The sequence below is a fragment of the Rhinatrema bivittatum genome, chromosome 3 (genome assembly GCF_901001135.1).
Source record: "Rhinatrema bivittatum chromosome 3, aRhiBiv1.1, whole genome shotgun sequence".
Classification (NCBI taxonomy): domain Eukaryota; kingdom Metazoa; phylum Chordata; class Amphibia; order Gymnophiona; family Rhinatrematidae; genus Rhinatrema; species Rhinatrema bivittatum.
Genome location: NC_042617.1, coordinates 299,092,963 through 299,109,957, shown reverse-complemented (window position 1 = coordinate 299,109,957; position 16,995 = coordinate 299,092,963).

Below are 16,995 nucleotides of genomic sequence, written 5' to 3'. Positions count from 1 at the left end.
GTCCATCTTGCCCACCTCTTCCAATGGCACTGTATGTGTGGGAGAATGGGGATGCGTTTGCTATAGCCAATGGTGGTTGAATGTCTCTGTGTGTGGGGGTTATGTCTGCTCCAGCCATCAGTGGGGACAGGGTGGGTGCATAGGAGGGAGCGTGGGGGATGTGTTTCTGGCCACAGAAATTTAACAGGTGAATTTTAAAAAGCTGGCACGCGCCAAAACCGGGAGATATGCGAATATGTTGGACCGGCGCACGCCGAGAAGATTTTGCAAGGCACCCGAGTATGCGCGTATCTCCCACTGCTCGCATAAGTAAAAAGTTCCAAACACGGATGGGGCAGAAGCGTGATCTGGACGAGGCATGGGAGTTCCTGGATTTCAACTTTCAATTAGCGCGTAAATACTTACGCGCACAGGCGCATGACGGGGCTCCCTGCCATGTAACTTTACTTCTGCTCTGGATAATAAAGATTAATAGATAGATCGGCAGGGTTTTAAGGGTCGGGGCTAACAGGGGAGAAGGGAGGTTAATAAACTTGGGGCGCGGGTTGGAAGTCCTATCCCTTACCTGGGCAAACTGAGAACAAACTGGGCAAACAGGTAATGGCACTGGCGCGCATGTCTATTAAAATCCCCCCACTTACGTGGTAGAAGCAGCATTTGTGCACATAGGTGCGCGCCCACTTAAGATTGCACGCACATGTGTGCACATTCAGGCTGTGCGCGCATATGCACACATATATTATAAAATGGCTGTGTCTGTGGGCGTGGGCCGACAAACGTGCCCACGTGTGCGCCTGTTCAAAAAATGACTGTCCCTGTGCGTAATTGCCTGGCTGATGTATTTTATGCGCATGATTTTCTAGCTATGGCATTCCACATATGTAAGCTCCAATGAGCAGGATTTTATACGTAAACTGTCCACACATGCAGATGAAAAAAAGGACACAGACAGACACCATCACCAGACCCATAAGGCATTCCCTATAGAGCTTCACTGTAAAGAACGTCTGAAAACTGACAGCAGATAAAGTCCTCCAAATGTATCCGGTTTTTCCAGTCCCTCTACCTTTTGCAATACCAGTCTTTGATATTACCATTATTTTCCCACCTCTACGGATCCTCTGCTTTTCCCATGTCTCTTGGAATTCTGACAACATTTTTGTTTCTAGAAGGGGCTGTTCCATGCATTCACCACCACATGTATTATTAAATCCCCTGGGGTCCATATACAGTGGGACGTTTAGTAGACATGTTATCCGGCTAAGGTTAGCTGGTTAACGTCCTGGATATTCAGTAGGCTAAACATCCCACTGAATATCCCTGTTTAAACTTATCTGGATAACTTTACAAATAACTGGCTTTATTCGTCCTACCGCAATCTGGGCCTCAAGATAACTTCTATTTCAGGTTCAAGGGGTGAAAGGAATAGGGCTGGAGTGTGAGGGGGTGCCAACATCTGAAAGGGCTGATTTAAAAAAAAAAAAATGGGAACTGGGAATGGGAGGAGGAGGAAGGGACGAGGCATAACCCCTGGCCATATTGTTTTTCTTATTTGTGATGCCGCTGATTTGAGGCGTAGGTGGGCAACACTTTGTAGCTAAAATTAAAGGAAGGAGGGGGTCTGGTTAGGGCCTGTAGGCTCACTATTTTTTTTCTTATGTTACAGCATTACTTAACCGTGTTGCGCCCATCGGTTGCAGACGGCTGCGACCTCTGCTGCCCACCTCTCTTCTCCCTGCAACAGTGATTCTCAAGTCCATGGCGGCGTCAGCCTGCAGACGCCACCTTCCTCGGCATCCCCGGGACGGTGTAGGCGATCCCGTCCACCATCTTGAATCGGGGATTACTTAGGGCACGTGCGCGCCAGGCCCTCTCTTATTCACGTCATGGCGGGAACCTCAGGGGCGTCCCCTCCGCATGACGTCACCCGCCAGAAGTATTTAACCCATCCAGCCCATGCTTCCTACGAGTTAGCAAGGACGTCCTTCCTGCTTAATTCCACTACTCTTGGAGACGCTTCACTTCGTTACGCTGAACTCGTTCCTGGACTTCTGACCTTAGAACGCTCTATGTACCGGCTTCTCGGGGGCCTTGACACGTTCTGGCTATCCGCTCCTCGGAGGGCCTTCCTGCCTGAAGCATCCAGCTTTATTCAGCTTTGTGAGTACGTCTCTTGCTACTACCATCTTGCTGTTGGAACCGCTGGTGTACCCTGTGTCTCGGGCCACTACCATGCCCATTCCAGCTAACCATTGTCTACACTTCGGAGTGAGTACCATCATCTACCTTGCTCTGCTGACCTCCTGCACCTCTCTGTTCTACTACTGTGCTGATTCTCGTCATACCCAGCGCTGCGGTCCACTACCGGATCTACCCTGAGAGGTGTGACACCTGGAGAGGAGTTCCCTGGTGTACCCCGCTCTGCGGGCCACTACCAGGGATAACATCTGTGAGCTACCATTCTACTCTGGACTGTGTCTTCCTTCCACTCGGTGGGTATTCCCCTACGTTCCAGTCTAATAAAGCCTTGTTACTCCTTGTGTCCGTCTCAGCTGAGGCCACGCCTATTGTAGTGAGTCCCTACAGGGCTCCTCCCTGTGGGTGGAGTCAGCTCTCACTACGATCCAGGGTCCACAACCACACCAGATTATAACAAACCGGCTACATTCTTTTGAATATAGCCAGTTATTTGTAAAGTTATCCAGCCACACAAGGCCAGCTAACTTTAGACCTCCTCTGAAGCAGGTCTATAATTATCCGGCTAACCCTGCCAGATACACCCGATATTAGGCTAGCTTAGCCGGATATCTCAGCTCTTTCCTGGAATGCCCCTGGAGCACCCCTTTTTTTATCCGGCTAGATTATAGCCAAATAACTATAAGTGGCTAAATAAGGCACTATCTAGCCCATGTGTTTTAAACCATTTCAAAATTTATGTCATGTTATTATCCTGCATCTGTGGTTAGTCAATGGAGTAACTTGTAATTGTATTTGCAAAACAATTTTTTTCTAATTATTATATATTTATAGGGTTTTTGTTTTGCTTTAATTCTCTCCGATAATCAAATAGTCCTAACTTCTTTTCTGTACTGCCTTGGTATCCTATAGTTTAAATATTGTCTGAAATGTTATTCAAGCACAGTACATAAGACATTATCTTTATATTAATGGTACATATTTTTATACTGATTTAAAGATTATGCACATGCCGTTGCTCCCAGGGCTTCATATTCTTATGTCAAAACCCAGTATGAACTTTGGATTATAGTCCTGTCATGGTTAAGCAGTTCCTTCTGCTCCTGCCCTTTTCCATTTACTCTGAATGCAGATTCCGTAAGGCACCCTGCACTAAAGAAAGCTGTGCACAACTGTGTGCTCTCCTCCATGTTGCGGAGCACGGGTCTGCATGTCATCCTGGAGACCCAGCACAGGCAAAGACTAATGGCAAGGGGGGGGGGGGGGGGCTTTTAAAACTGAAATCCTGTTCACATCCAACTCAGAGCTCCATAGGTCAGGTACACCCAAGAAATCAAAATAAGAAAGCAAAAAGGGACAACACCTTTCTAGCTCCGGAATGGAGTTAATTGTAGAGAAAGCTCTCGGACGTTCAGTTCCGCTGTGATAGGGCAGCATGCTGGGAAGTGGTGACTACAGGTGAAGTGTACTGTCTATAGCAATCTCGGGTCTTGCTTTGCTGGATAATGAGAGATGCAGTATGGGTGTGCACTCCTGCTTACAAAACAATCTCAGATGCGATGACAGTGAACAATTAAGCATTGCAAGATACATATTGTCAGGTTTGGTCATTAAGATGTGCCATCTCTTCCTTAAGGGAGGGGAGGCCAAACTCTTCCATAACCAGAAAAAAAAAATGTTGCAGGTATCCAAGCCAAACCTGACCTGGAATGACTTACGGATATTAAACTAGGATAATCTGTATTGATTTTATGTGACGTTAGACTAGACATTTGAGATGGCTCAGTGCCATTTTAACCTGACACACCGCTATATGAAAAATAATGGAAAGAAGGAGGAATCTGACAAACTGTAGAACTGAGATGGGCAAACATTTTTGACTAGGGGGTCATATTACTGGCTCTTGTCTGCAACAGAAGCTGGAGGAGGGAATCCCCCTTGGAGCTTCATAACAAATGCACACAATTTCTGAGATTTTTCTGAGCTCTCTTTATTTCAACACTGAAAGATGCACAATGATACAACTGTGGCATGTTCGCCCCAAGACACAGTGAGAGGGGCAAACCAGCACCACCCGAGAGGTTTATTAAGCATTTTAACCATAACCAGCAATATTATGTCAAAGCTGTTGCGCTCGGGGGTGGACCCTTGTCCTGGGGCAAGGATGGAATGGCTCCTGAAGGGGAACAGGAGGTAACTGGCCCCAGGGGGCAAAGCACTGCAGGAGACAGAGGCTAGGAAGAGCTTCACCACTGGAAGCCCGAGGTCCCCCCAGGAGGAAGCCCGTAGGGACCCGGGCCACTTGGACTTAGGTGGGCCTTGCAGGCTCTCCTGGGAGAATGGAAGTCCGGCGTGCCCACAGACACAGAAGGAGAGCGGTCGGGTTCAAGCTGGAGCAGGGAGAACCAGAACAGAGTTGGTGATGACAAGGCGAGGAACAGAGCCAGAATCTAGAGGCGAGGTCAGGCAGGCGAAAGGTCAATGTCCATAGGGCAGTCTGAGGAGTGGTCAACGAAGCAAGGGTCAGGTACAGGAGGTCAGACGTAGTCAGAGGCAAGCAGAGGTCTAGAGGCAGGCGGCAGTCAGGCGAGCAGGTCTGGAGCAGGCTGAGGTCTTTGAGGCAGGCGGCAGACAGACAAACAGGTCTGGAGCAGGCTGAGGTCTTTGAGGCAGGCAGCAGACAGACAAACAGGTCTGGAGCAGGCTGAGGTCTTTGAGGCAGGCGGCAGACAGCCAGACGAGTCAGGAACTAGCTGGGGTCGTAGACAGGCGGCAAACAGGCAGGCAGGTCAGGAACAAGCCGAGGTCAGTACCAGAAGTCAGTCCGAGGGTACTACCTGGGAAGGCAGATAGACGAACACAGGAACAGGCAGGACTCAGTAACAAGGATGGAGGAACAAGTCAGGAATGGAACTGGAACAGAAGGATCTTGGAACGAGACTAGGAACAAGCAGGAACAAGCGCAGAGTCAATCTAGCATACAAGCTGACCAGATTGCCAAGGCAAGGAAGTGAAGTCAGGAACTTCCTTATATTGTAGATCAATCAGGGCGCGTCGCAGATCCCAGACCTGCCTTCGGCCCTACAAGTGTCGGGGCAGTCCGTGCGCGCATATGGGCGTGGATAGTGCGGAGGAAGACACCGAACCTCGGCGTGAGGCCTGGCGCGCAGTGGAAGGCCCGGCGACCACTACCGCAGGACGCCGGGGCCTAGCTGGGCTAGCAACTACTGCAAGGGAGGTCGTCCCGGGATCCGCTGAGGAACTATGCAGGTGAGCGGTTCTGTGCGCAGGACGGCCACGGGAGGGGCGCATAACAAAAGCAGCACCAACAGTAGAATGATTACCCCAAGCCACAGTGAGAGGGGCAAAGTTGCACCAACAGAGATTTTTAGCAATAAATAGCAACATTGAAAATGCTAAAATAATATATTACATGGGGCTCTTGTGTTACTCAACAAGTCACTGTCACAAAATAGAGTGTTCCAGCAGTGTGACCATCAGCATTACACTGCCTTCCAAGCTTCCACAGAGACGTCAACAGAGTTTGTTTTTTTTAAGGAACAGACATGGGCTAATGAGCACGAGGACGGGCAATTGAAAAAAAAAAAAGCATTGCATTCCCTTCACATGTTCTTTAATTGCCTGTCCTCATGCTCATGCTCAGTCCACATCTGTTCTTTAACATCATGTTCCAAGGGTACGAGGAAATGGGAAAATCACAGGAACCTGCATGGAATGATCAAGATGCTGGCCACCAACACCATCCTCATTCCTTGAAATCATGTTCCGCAGGTAAGAGGACACAAGAAGTCAAAGGAACTCATGCAGAATGATGATGTCACCAGCTACCACCCAATGGCATAGTGGCTGTGCACAATTTTTTTCATAGCAGGAAAGTTGGTGAGGCCAGAGTGAAGCTCATCCCACCACGGCCCGAAGAAAACAAGTCACCTCCAAACCTCCAGGTGCTCCTTCTCTTTCCTGCCTGCACAGCCCCAGAAGAAAAACTTTGCCAGAGTCCTGCGGGCAGGAAGAAGGAGGAACATCGGCCTGCATGCAGAAGAATAGCGTTTGTTGCAGGGCTGCTGCAGACCCCACCTCGTGACGGCCCGAGAAGATCAGGGCTGCCGTGGGGCCCATCCCAAGGTGATCTGCGAAGAGGAGGCCCAGAGGCAAGAGGAAGGCTGAGGCCCTCTAGAGTGTGAGTATGTGTGTGTGTGTGTGTGTGTATATGAGAATGAGTTGGGAGATTGTGTTTGTGTAAGAGAGATGAGAGGCTATGTGTCAGAGTGAGAGCCTGTATGTTCAGAAAGACAGCATGTGAGAGCCCCAATATGTGTGTGAGAGAAAGCATGTGAGAGTGAGAGCCTGCATGTTTGTGTGAGACAACATGTGAGAGTGAGACAGCCTGTGCATGTATGTGAGACAATATGTGAGAGAGCCAGTGTTTATGTATGAGAGACAACATAGCTTGTGAGAGTGAGAGCTATGCGTGTGTGTGAAACAGCATGTGAGAGAGCCTGTGCATATGTGAGAGAGACAGCAGGTGAGAATGAGAGCTTGAGAGTGTGTGTGTGTGAGAGAGAGAGAGAGAGATAGCATGTGAGAATGAGAGCTTGAGTGTGTGTGTGTGTAAGAGAGAGAGAGACAGCATGTGAGAATGAGAGCCTGAGTGTGTGTGTGTGTGTGTGTGTGTGTGAGAGAGAGATACAGCGTGTGAGAATGAGAGCCTGAGTGTGTGTTTGAGAGAAGAAGGGAAGAAGACAGGTGGAGAGAGAAGAAATAGAAAAAAAGAGACCCTGTAAAAGAACTGGCAAAAGACCAAGAAAGGGAATGTGGAAAAAAAAGCCTGTGACCAACAAATTAGAAAACTAAGATCAGACAGCAAAGGTAAAAAAAAAAAATAATTTAATTTTTAGTGATTGGCATGTTATCTTTGAGAATGTGCAAGAGCAGCACTTTCTCTATGCCGATCTCGCAATGCACAAGATCAGCATGAAGGAACTGGAAGCCCAGCAATTTTTAATACCGCGGGGCCTGCACAGAGGAGGAAGCAGAACCGGCTTCAGTGCATGTAGTAGTGATCGGCGCATCCCCAATAGCTATGCGGCAGCAGTGACGGCAGCAGCAGAGAAAAGAGAGAAACTCTGAGGTTGCTGGCAAAAGAAAGAAAGGGAGTCTGTCTTCAGTGTGTGCATGTGTATGAATAGGTTGCTGTCTGGTGGTGTGTCTATGTATGAGAATGAATGAGTGCCTTCCTGGGGTCTGCGTGTGTGAGAATGGATGCCTGCCTGGGGGTCTGTGTGTGTGTATGAGAGAATCCAGGGGAGTGATAGCTTGAATGTGGGAGGTGGGAGAGAGAGAGGGTCTATGTCTGTGAGAGAGAGAAAGGTTGTGGGTGAGAATATGAGCATGCATGTGTGAGAGAGAGAGGATAAGGTTTGTGCATCGCCCTAACTCCATAATTCCCGACAATTAGGGTGACTGGAAACCAAGAGTTCTCAGGTATGGACAGCAGGGGCTTTTCTTGTTTTTATCCTTATTAGTTTTAATTAGGGGTGTGCATTCGTTTTCGACGTATTGGCAATCCGCAATGTATATGTCCCTATTCGTTGTATTCGTAGGGTCACGAAACGTATGGCGAACCCCCACGAATACAATGTATCTAACGAATAAACCCCCACCCTCCTGACCCTCCCCAAGACTTACCACAAGTCCCTGGTGGTCCAGCGGGGGTCCTAGCGCGATCTCCTGCACTTGGGCTGTTGGCTGCCGGTTTTCAAAATGGCGCCGATAGCCTTTGCCCATACTATGTCACAGGGACTACCGGTGCCATTGGTCGGCCCCTGTCACATGATAGGAGCACAAGATGTACAGGAGATTGCGCCAGGACCGTCGCTGGACCACCAGGGACTTTTGGCAAGTCTTGGGGGGGTCAGGAGGGTGGGGGGTTGTAGTTAATTCAATTTAAAGGGTTGGGATGGGGTTTTTTTTGGGAAATGAATACATACGTAACTAATGAATGGATCGGGGTCCTCCAAGAATGGATACAAGGGATTTGGTTCCCCACAAATACGAATACCAAATGGGACAAATCTGTCCCTACTGCACATCACTAGTTTTAATTATTTGGTGTTATTTCATATGTGTGCTGTTTTGAAATATTTTATTGGGGCTTGAGAAATTTTTTAAAAGTATATGATTTTAATTAATCAAAGTTATTCTATTTGTCAGTAATTTTAAATTATTCTTTTTGTTGCGCTGGAGGTAGACCCTTGGCCTGGTGCAGGATTGGTACTGCCCTCTGGTCGGACCCAGAGAGCGCCTGCCACCAGGAGGCTGAGCACACAAGGAGACAGAGGCTAGTTGGAGTTTCGCCAATAGCAATTCGGGGTTTCCGCAGGTTGAGCCCTTGGGTACCTGGACCGCATGGACTTAGGTGGGCCTCCTCGGGTCTCCCAAAGAGGTAGCAGAGAAGTATGCCCACCACGAGCAAATGTGTACGGCTGGTGAAGATAGGATGGACTAGACCAGGACCAGGTTCACCAGAGACCTCCGGAAGGAAACAGGAAGTGAAGGTCCTCCGGGCGAGATAGGCAGCGCCTATTGGTCTAGTTGAAGGTAGGCTGCGGTCAGTGTCTGAGCAGACTGGTCTGGTTGTCAGTGGACAGTGGAGTGCCTCAGGATCTGTATTGGGACCCTTACTGTTCAATATATTTATAAATGATCTGGAAAGAAATACGACGAGTGAGATAATCAAATTTGCAGATGACACAAATTGTTCAGAGTAGTTAAATCACAAGCAGATTGTGATACATTGCAGGAAGACCTTGTGAGACTGGAAAATTGGGCATCCAAATGGCAGATGAAATTTAATGTGGATAAGTGCAAGGTGATGCATATAGGGAAAAATAACCCATGCTATAATTACACAATGTTGGGTTCCATATTAGGTGCTACAACCCAAGAAAGAGATCTAGGTGTCATAGTGGATAACACATTGAAATCGTCGGTACAGTGTGTTGCGGCAGTCAAAAAAGCAAACAGAATGTTGGGAATTATTAGAAAAGGAATGGTGAATAAAACGGAAAATGTCATAATGCCTCTGTATCGCTCCAAGGTGAGACCGCACCTTGAATACTGTGTACAATTCTGGTCACTGCATCTCAAAAAAGATATAATTGCGATGGAGAAGGTACAGAGAAGGGCTACCAAAATGATAAGGGGAATGGAACAACTCCCCTATGAGGAAAGACTAAAGAGGTTAGGACTTTTCAGCTTGGAGAAGAGACGACTGAGGGGGGATATGATAGAGGTGTTTAAAATCATGAGAGGTCTAGAATGGGTAAATGTAAATAGGTTATTTACTCTTTCGAATAGTAGAAAGACTAGGGGGCACTCCATGAAGTTAGCATGGGGCACATTTAAAACTAAACGGAGAAAGTTCTTTTTTACTCAACGCACAATTAAACTCTGGAATTTGTTGCCAGAGAATGTGGTTAGTGCAGTTAGTATAGCTGTGTTTAAAAAAGGATTGGATAAGTTCTTGGAGGAGAAGTCCATTACCTGCTATTAAGTTCACTATGGGGTAGATTTTAAAAAAATGCGCGTTCGCATACTTTTGTTGGCGCACCAGTCGCAAACAAAAGTACGCTGGATTTTAGTAGATACGCGCGGCTACGCGCGTATCTTCTAAAATCCAGGATCGGCGCACGCAAGGCTGCCGATTTTGGGCAGTCAGCGCGCGCCGAGCCGCGCAGCCTGCCTCCGTTCCCTCCGAGGCCGCTCCGAAATCGGAGCGGCCTCGGAGGAAACTCTCTTTCGCCCTCCCCTCACCTTCCCCTCCCTTCCTCTACCTAACCCACCCCCCTGGCCCTATCTAAACCCCCCCCTACCTTTGTCCATGGATTTACGCCTCCCGGAGGGAGAAGTAAATCCACGCGCGCCAGCGGGCCGCTGGTGCGTCGAGACGCGACCCGGGGGCAGTTCCGGAGGGCGCGGCCACGCCCCGGACCGCCTGGGCCGAAACCACGCCCCCGAAACACCACGTCGATCGGCCACGCCCCCGACAAAAAACCCCGAGACTTACGCGAGTCCCGGGGCTCTGCGCGCGCTGGCAGGCCTATGGAAAATAGGCGCGCCGGCGGATTTATGCGAGCAGGGCTTCTAAATCCGCCCCTTAGAGAATAGCCACTGCCATTAGCAATGGTTACATGGAATAGACTTAGTTTTTGGGTACTTGCCAGGTTCTTATGGCCTGGATTGGCCACTGTTGGAAACAGGATGCTGGGCTTGATGGACCCTTGGTCTGACCCAGTATGGAATTTTCTTATGTTCTTATGTTCTTATGTCACAGGAGCAAACAGAGTATCCGAGTGTAGCGCAAGGTCAAAGCCAGGGTATCAGTCCGAGGATGGTCAGCCAATGCAAGGGTCAGTTCCAAAGTCAGTCCGTATGAAGTCAAGCATCAGGTGTCAGTTCCAGGCAGCGGTCAAACGTCAAAAGGCAGGTAGTAGTCAGTTCCAGGCAGCGGTCAACGTAGTCAAGCAAGCAGAGGTCAGTACCATGAATCAGTCTGAGAATGTACAACAAGGAGAGGAACTTGGAGCAGGAGGCAGGAGAGACACTGGAACATAGAGAGGACCACGGGAACACAGGAACGCAGGAGCACTGGAACAAGACAGGAACACTGGAACATGACAGGAATGCAGGAACACTGGAACAGGACTGGAACAAGGAAGCAGGAGAACACAGGAACGAGGAACAGCAAACTAGCTATACCAAAGGGTGTCGACCCGATTGCCAAGGCGAGGTTCTGGGGACAGGGCCTCGCCTTATATACAATGGTTAAGTGATGTCATCATCGGGCACCGTGGACTGGTTTCCCACGCTGGGCCCTTTAAAGGGTCGAGCGGTCCACACGGGCGCCTAGGGGTGGGGCCAGTGTCAAGGAGGACGCTGAGCCCCGGCGTGAGGAGCGCTGCGAATCTGAAGGGCCTGACGGGCCTGGGGACACCATGGAGCACTGCAGGCGAGAGGAGCTGGCTGCAGCTGCAAAAGAGGACAGACCAGGACCTGCCTGAGCGAGGTGAGCAGGCCTGACTGCTGCACCAGCGCAGCCGGAACGTGCAACACTTTTATTAGTATGGTTTTACTATTATAATTGATGCTTTATGTTTCTTGATTATTTGTTTTCTGAGGAATGGTGGTTCTGTTTTTCCATTGTTATAGACAGAGTCTGGCTTCTTGAGGTTTCCATTTCAGTTTTTGTTGCATATTGCTGGTTCTAATTTGTGATCCTTTATTCAGTATTTGGTGAGGGTCTGTCTCTGCTCTGTGCGAGTGACCAAGATTAGAGATTTTGCTAGCATGTAGTGTTTGTGTAGGGATCTATAGCAATCGGGTTTGTTTTGTTTCCCCAGAAGGTGGTGTATTGGAATTCTAGGACGCAGTGTAATATTTACCTCTGCTTTTCACACAGTCCTTGGTGTTACTACTGTTACAATATGATAAGTTTGCTGTACAGATTTTGAGTATCTTTTTTGCAGGGTTTTGTGTTAGTTCACAACATGTTTGGCAGTGGAAGGTGTTTGTGCAGCTATTACTATGAGGAATCACCAGAATTTGAAAATATGTTTTTGTACGATGAACTTAAGGGAAACATCGAAGCTCCATTTTTGGGGGGAATTTCTGTGGATGCACAGTGTGTTACAGAACTGGAGGTGCAGGATTTATATTGACATTCTTTCCCTTCCTGTATACATTCTAGACTTCATTCTCATAGCCATATAGAATTAGCTGAATGAAGCTATCAAATGATTATAATAGTAGTTTTACTAGAAGTATGAAACTAGCCAGCTTTTTAAAATTAAGCAAAAGATCTTTTGGACTTTCTTACTGAAACTTTTTTATAACCAATTTTAAAGTAAGGTCCATGTTATGGAGGTGGGTGTGATTATGAGGAAATATCATTTTGGGTCCACCTCAAAAAATAATTCTTCTGTCTAGTACAAGAAGGGCGGGGGGAGCTGTAGAGACACACAAATGCATTGGCCCCCGGGCGCCAGAGACCCTCAGTATGCCACTGCTACCACCCATGCTGACATCAGCAGAGAGGCCTGAAATGATGCTCTGACATGCATAATGCCAGGCTACTGATGATGATGTCGGTTCATGTTATCAGCAGGCTGGACATTATAGAACACTGGCAGGAGATAAGTGTGCCGCAAAAAACATGGCGAGAGGCCAGTTCTGGTCCAAAAGCTATAGTTAGCCCATCCCTGCTGTAGAAGAAGCAGTTTTTCCCAAACAGTCCAGAGTTATTGCTTTCTGGCTTTTTTTGTGTACAAAATTAATGAAGGATCAAATACATAAAAATCCATATTTAACTACTGGCCAGCTAGCTATCCAGAGGCAAGGGCATACTGCTGAATATCCCCTGCTATCATAAAGTTAGTCAGGAATGTTTATCAGGTTGACGTTAGGACAGCTGTTTGGCTATCCTAAATTTATCCAGCTATGTTGGCTAGATAATGCTGAAAATCTGTTTTTACACTGCTAACTTAGCTGGATAGCCAGCTCCACCCAGGAATGCTCCCACCCCATCCTCGAGTTAACCGGATAACTTTTTAGCAGGATAAACATTTATCTATCTTGGGGCTGCTCAGCATGGCTGGATTTTCAAATAGATGAGTCAGAGACTCAGGTAGGGGATTTGCATATCACAGCCCCCTAGACTACTGTTGGTAACTTGCAGTGAAATATCACTTTAAATCAAAGGATAGAGGCAGATCCATAGTAGAGTGGTCCCCCAGAAGGAAGGGGACCCCAGCAGTAGATCAAGAGATCCTCTAGGAGGAAGGGGACCTCAGTGGTAGATTGGAAGGTGAGCCTTGGTCCCCCTTGAGCAAGGGGACCCCAGCGGCAGATCAAGCAGTTCCCTAGGAGGGTGTGAACCCCAGCAGCAGATTGAGCAGTCACTCAGGGACCCCAGCAGCAGATCAGGAGGAGACCCTAGGATTCCCTTGAGCAAGAGGACCCCAGCGACAGATTGTAGGGTCTCCCAGGAGGGCATGGACCCCAGCAGCATTCCAGGAGTTGGAGTTGGGTCCCCCAGGATGGTGTGGACCCCAGCAACAGACTGGGAGGTGGAGTCAGGTCCCCAGGAGGGTGTGGACCCCAGCATTGGCACAGACCTTTCAGTGGCACAGAAGCAGATGGAAGTGGTTTAGATACAACGGACCTCCCAGGCCAACACTGCCCCCCCCAGCCCAGTTGCATCTTTTCACATGTATGAGACTTGGGGAAAAAAGGGGGAGGATAATAATAACACTTGATTAAGCGGGAACTTAAGAGGACCCTTCTATTCTATATTGTGGTATACTATGGGGGCCAACAACCCAAAATTGTCAAATATTAAATGTTCTTGCTACCTTGCAGAAATGTATATAGTTGTGTAGCCTGAGACTATTAACCTCAAGTAGATAAGTGTGCTGTTTGACATCCTATTAGCAATGTACATAGTCATGTAGAAATGTATATACTTATATAGTCTAATAAATTTGTATATATTTGTACATACTGCCAGCCTTTTTCATGGTCCCATTTTTTTCCTGGGTTGAAGGGAGGGAACACCCACCCACTAACATCTTCTTCCCCAGGTGGAGGCACCAGGCGCCAAGAATGTGAGGACCAACAGAGTTTGCCCTAGAGGGGCTTCTGCTAGGTCAGTCCTGGACCCAGGAACGCTCCATGAGGTAAGCAGTCAAGGGGGCGTTACACAGATCTTTCTCCTTCTTTTCTTTGACTACTTCACTGAAGTCAAACATCACTAGGTTCATCCAGAAATACCAAGTCATATCCTTTCAATTCTGTGATTATTTTATCTCTTATCATATATCATCCCGGTGCTCGTAGACCTATAGAAACACAGATCTACTATAGACCTGCAGACCTGGCAGGTGGCTCATGGTCATATAACACTGAACTCAGGGAGTACTTTAAGATTCACAGGGTCAGTCACAAAAGATGCAAGAGTAAGTCATGATCACAGTCTACTCTCTTCAAGATCTGTTCAGTGGATCGTTTGTCGGGAGGAGGAAGAGGGTTATCCTCCAGGGCCCAAAGCATTAATGTGTCAATTACTGAGTGCAATTAAAAGAACTTGAGGGACACTTGATTAGTCTTCCATCATAAAGTCTTTACAGAAGCATTTGTGCAATAAAAGAAATCAGACACAGAATACACTTTTCCTTTGGTAAATCCTCAGCCCAGAAATAAATACTTAAATCGGCTTCTGGGTGGTCCCTCTTGTCTGTTACTGATGTCCTCCTTATTCCTTTTTAAAATTTAGGACCTCCATCAGCTATTCCAACTGGAATTTAGGGCTATCAGGAGTCTGTTCAATGGACACTCCCTCCAATTTTGAGTTCCTTGTAAATAGGGACTAGAGAATTGGATCAAGGAAGAGAGCTCGATGTGATTTACCTGGATTTCATCAAAGCTGGGCTGCATATAGAGAGTAATAACCAGTAAAAAAAAAAAGGAGGTGATAATACTTTTGTACAGGTCCTTGGTAAGGGTTCAACTGGAGTACTGTGTTCAGTGCTGGAGACCATATCTCAAAAGGAATAGAGAGAGGACAGAGGCGGTCCAGATAACAGCGATCAAGGGGTCTGTATTGGAAGACCTATGAGGAGAGGCTGCAGTATCTGAATATGTACACCCTGGAAGAGAGGAGGTTCAGGGGAGATATGATACATGAAAGGTTTTTGTTTGTTTGTTTTTTTAAATTTTTTATTTATGCATTTTCAAAAATCTTTACAAAACAATGGGGCGGATTTTAAGAGCCCTGCTCACCTAAATCCGCCCAAATCCGGGCGGATTTAGGCGAGCAGGGCCCTGCACGCCGGTGAGCCTATTTTACATAGGCCTACCGGCGCGCGCAGAGCCCCGGGACTCGCGTAAGTCCCGGGGTTTTCGGAGGGGGCGTGTCGGGGGCGTGTCGGAGGCGGGGCCGAGCGTCGCACCGTTTTCGGGGCGTGTCGGCAGCGTTTGGGGGCGGGTCCGGGGGCGTGGTTACGGCCCGGGGCGGTCCGGGGGCGTGGCCGTGCCCTCCGCACCCGCCCCCAGGTCGCGTCCCGGCACGCTAGGGGCCCGCTAGCGCGCGGGGATTTACGTCTCCCTCCGGGAGGTGTAAATCCCCCGACAAAGGTAAGGGGGGGGTTTAGACAGGGCCGGGGGGGTGGGTTAGGTAGAGGAAGGGAGGGGAAGGTGAGGGGAGGGCGTTAGAGGATTCCCTCCAAGGCCGGTCCGATTTCGGAGCGGCCTTGGAGGGAACGGGGGTAGGCTGCGCGGCTCGGCGCGCGCCAGCTATACGTAATCGATAGCCTTGCGCGCGCCGATCCAGGATTTTAGCGGATACGCGCGTATCTACTAAAATCCCACGTACTTTTGCTGGCGCCTGATGCGCCAGCAAAAGTACACGAACGCGCCGTGTTTGAAAATCTACCCCAATTTGTACTTGAATACAGATAACACAACATGCAATCAAAGGCAGTATTATAGAATAATTTAAGAAATATGCAGTATAAAGGTCAATACTTATATGGTTTTCCTATTAACCATATAAAAGGACAAGATCCAGATCACACATCATATACCTTATATTATGAAACCTGTTACTGATAAATGTTTTGGCACTGTGGTAGTAAGATTTTAACCAAATGTAAATTTACGTGCCTCCATGCAAACCGTTGTGATGGTACACTACTAAACGACGGTATAGAAAAGATTTTAGAACGGAGAGAAAACAAGATGGCACCCTGAGAAGGTGTATCTTCGTTTGCTCCAGATCCAAGATTTCGTTTTAGAAGCCTCACAGCGATTTTTCCTTATTATCCATGCCTCACAAGAGAAAAGGTAAAGTCCGGGTCTTTCCACCCGACCTGGACATTGCTGCCGGACAACGATTGATATCCGACTTCGCCCTTCAACCACTGCAATTGAGGGCATCAATCCCCGCTGGAGAGCAGGCGATAGGAGAGCCATACTCTCCTGGGGAACTTTCATTAAGCCCTCCAGACCCCAGAACGCCGGTGAGAACTTTGCCCCTAACAGTCGACCGAGGAGATGAGTCGCATCCCAATGACATCATCGGGCGAAACCTACTGGGTGGCCCAGACGCCGACAGAGCGGGTGGAGAGGAAGGAGTTACTACAAAACCCCGAGGGTCTGAAGTGCCGAGAGAAGGAGGAGAAACGGCAGCAGACATCCCCAGAACAACGGGAGAACCAGGCGATGTTGCCGGACTTGGGATAAGAATCCTCCCCCAGCAATTAACCAAACTGGCGGTAATAACTCTCGATAACATCTGGGAACTCATGGTGAGGATGTCTTCAAAGCTAGATAATCAAACCCTGAAGCTGGATGAAATAGCCGCTAAGGTCGGGGTTTGGAACGGAACACAAATCAAAAATTTGAAGACAAGATAATTTTTTAAAGAAAATTAATGAAGATATAAAAAGCCTCCAAAATGCCAATGCTACAATGGTCTTAAAAAGAATTTCATCTTTAAGAAGGTTGGAGTCAATTGAAAATTATATGAGACATTTAAATCTAAGACTTTTAAACTTTCCTATCATATCGGGGGAAATACCCTTGTTATCTTTCAAAAAGTATGCATTGGAGGTCTTAAAGATTCCTCAGGAAGAGATACCAGCTATAAAAAAACCTCTTTTTCTTGCCTAAAAGAAGTATCACTCCGTTAGTATTTCCCTCTCGACCAGATTTTCAGAATCT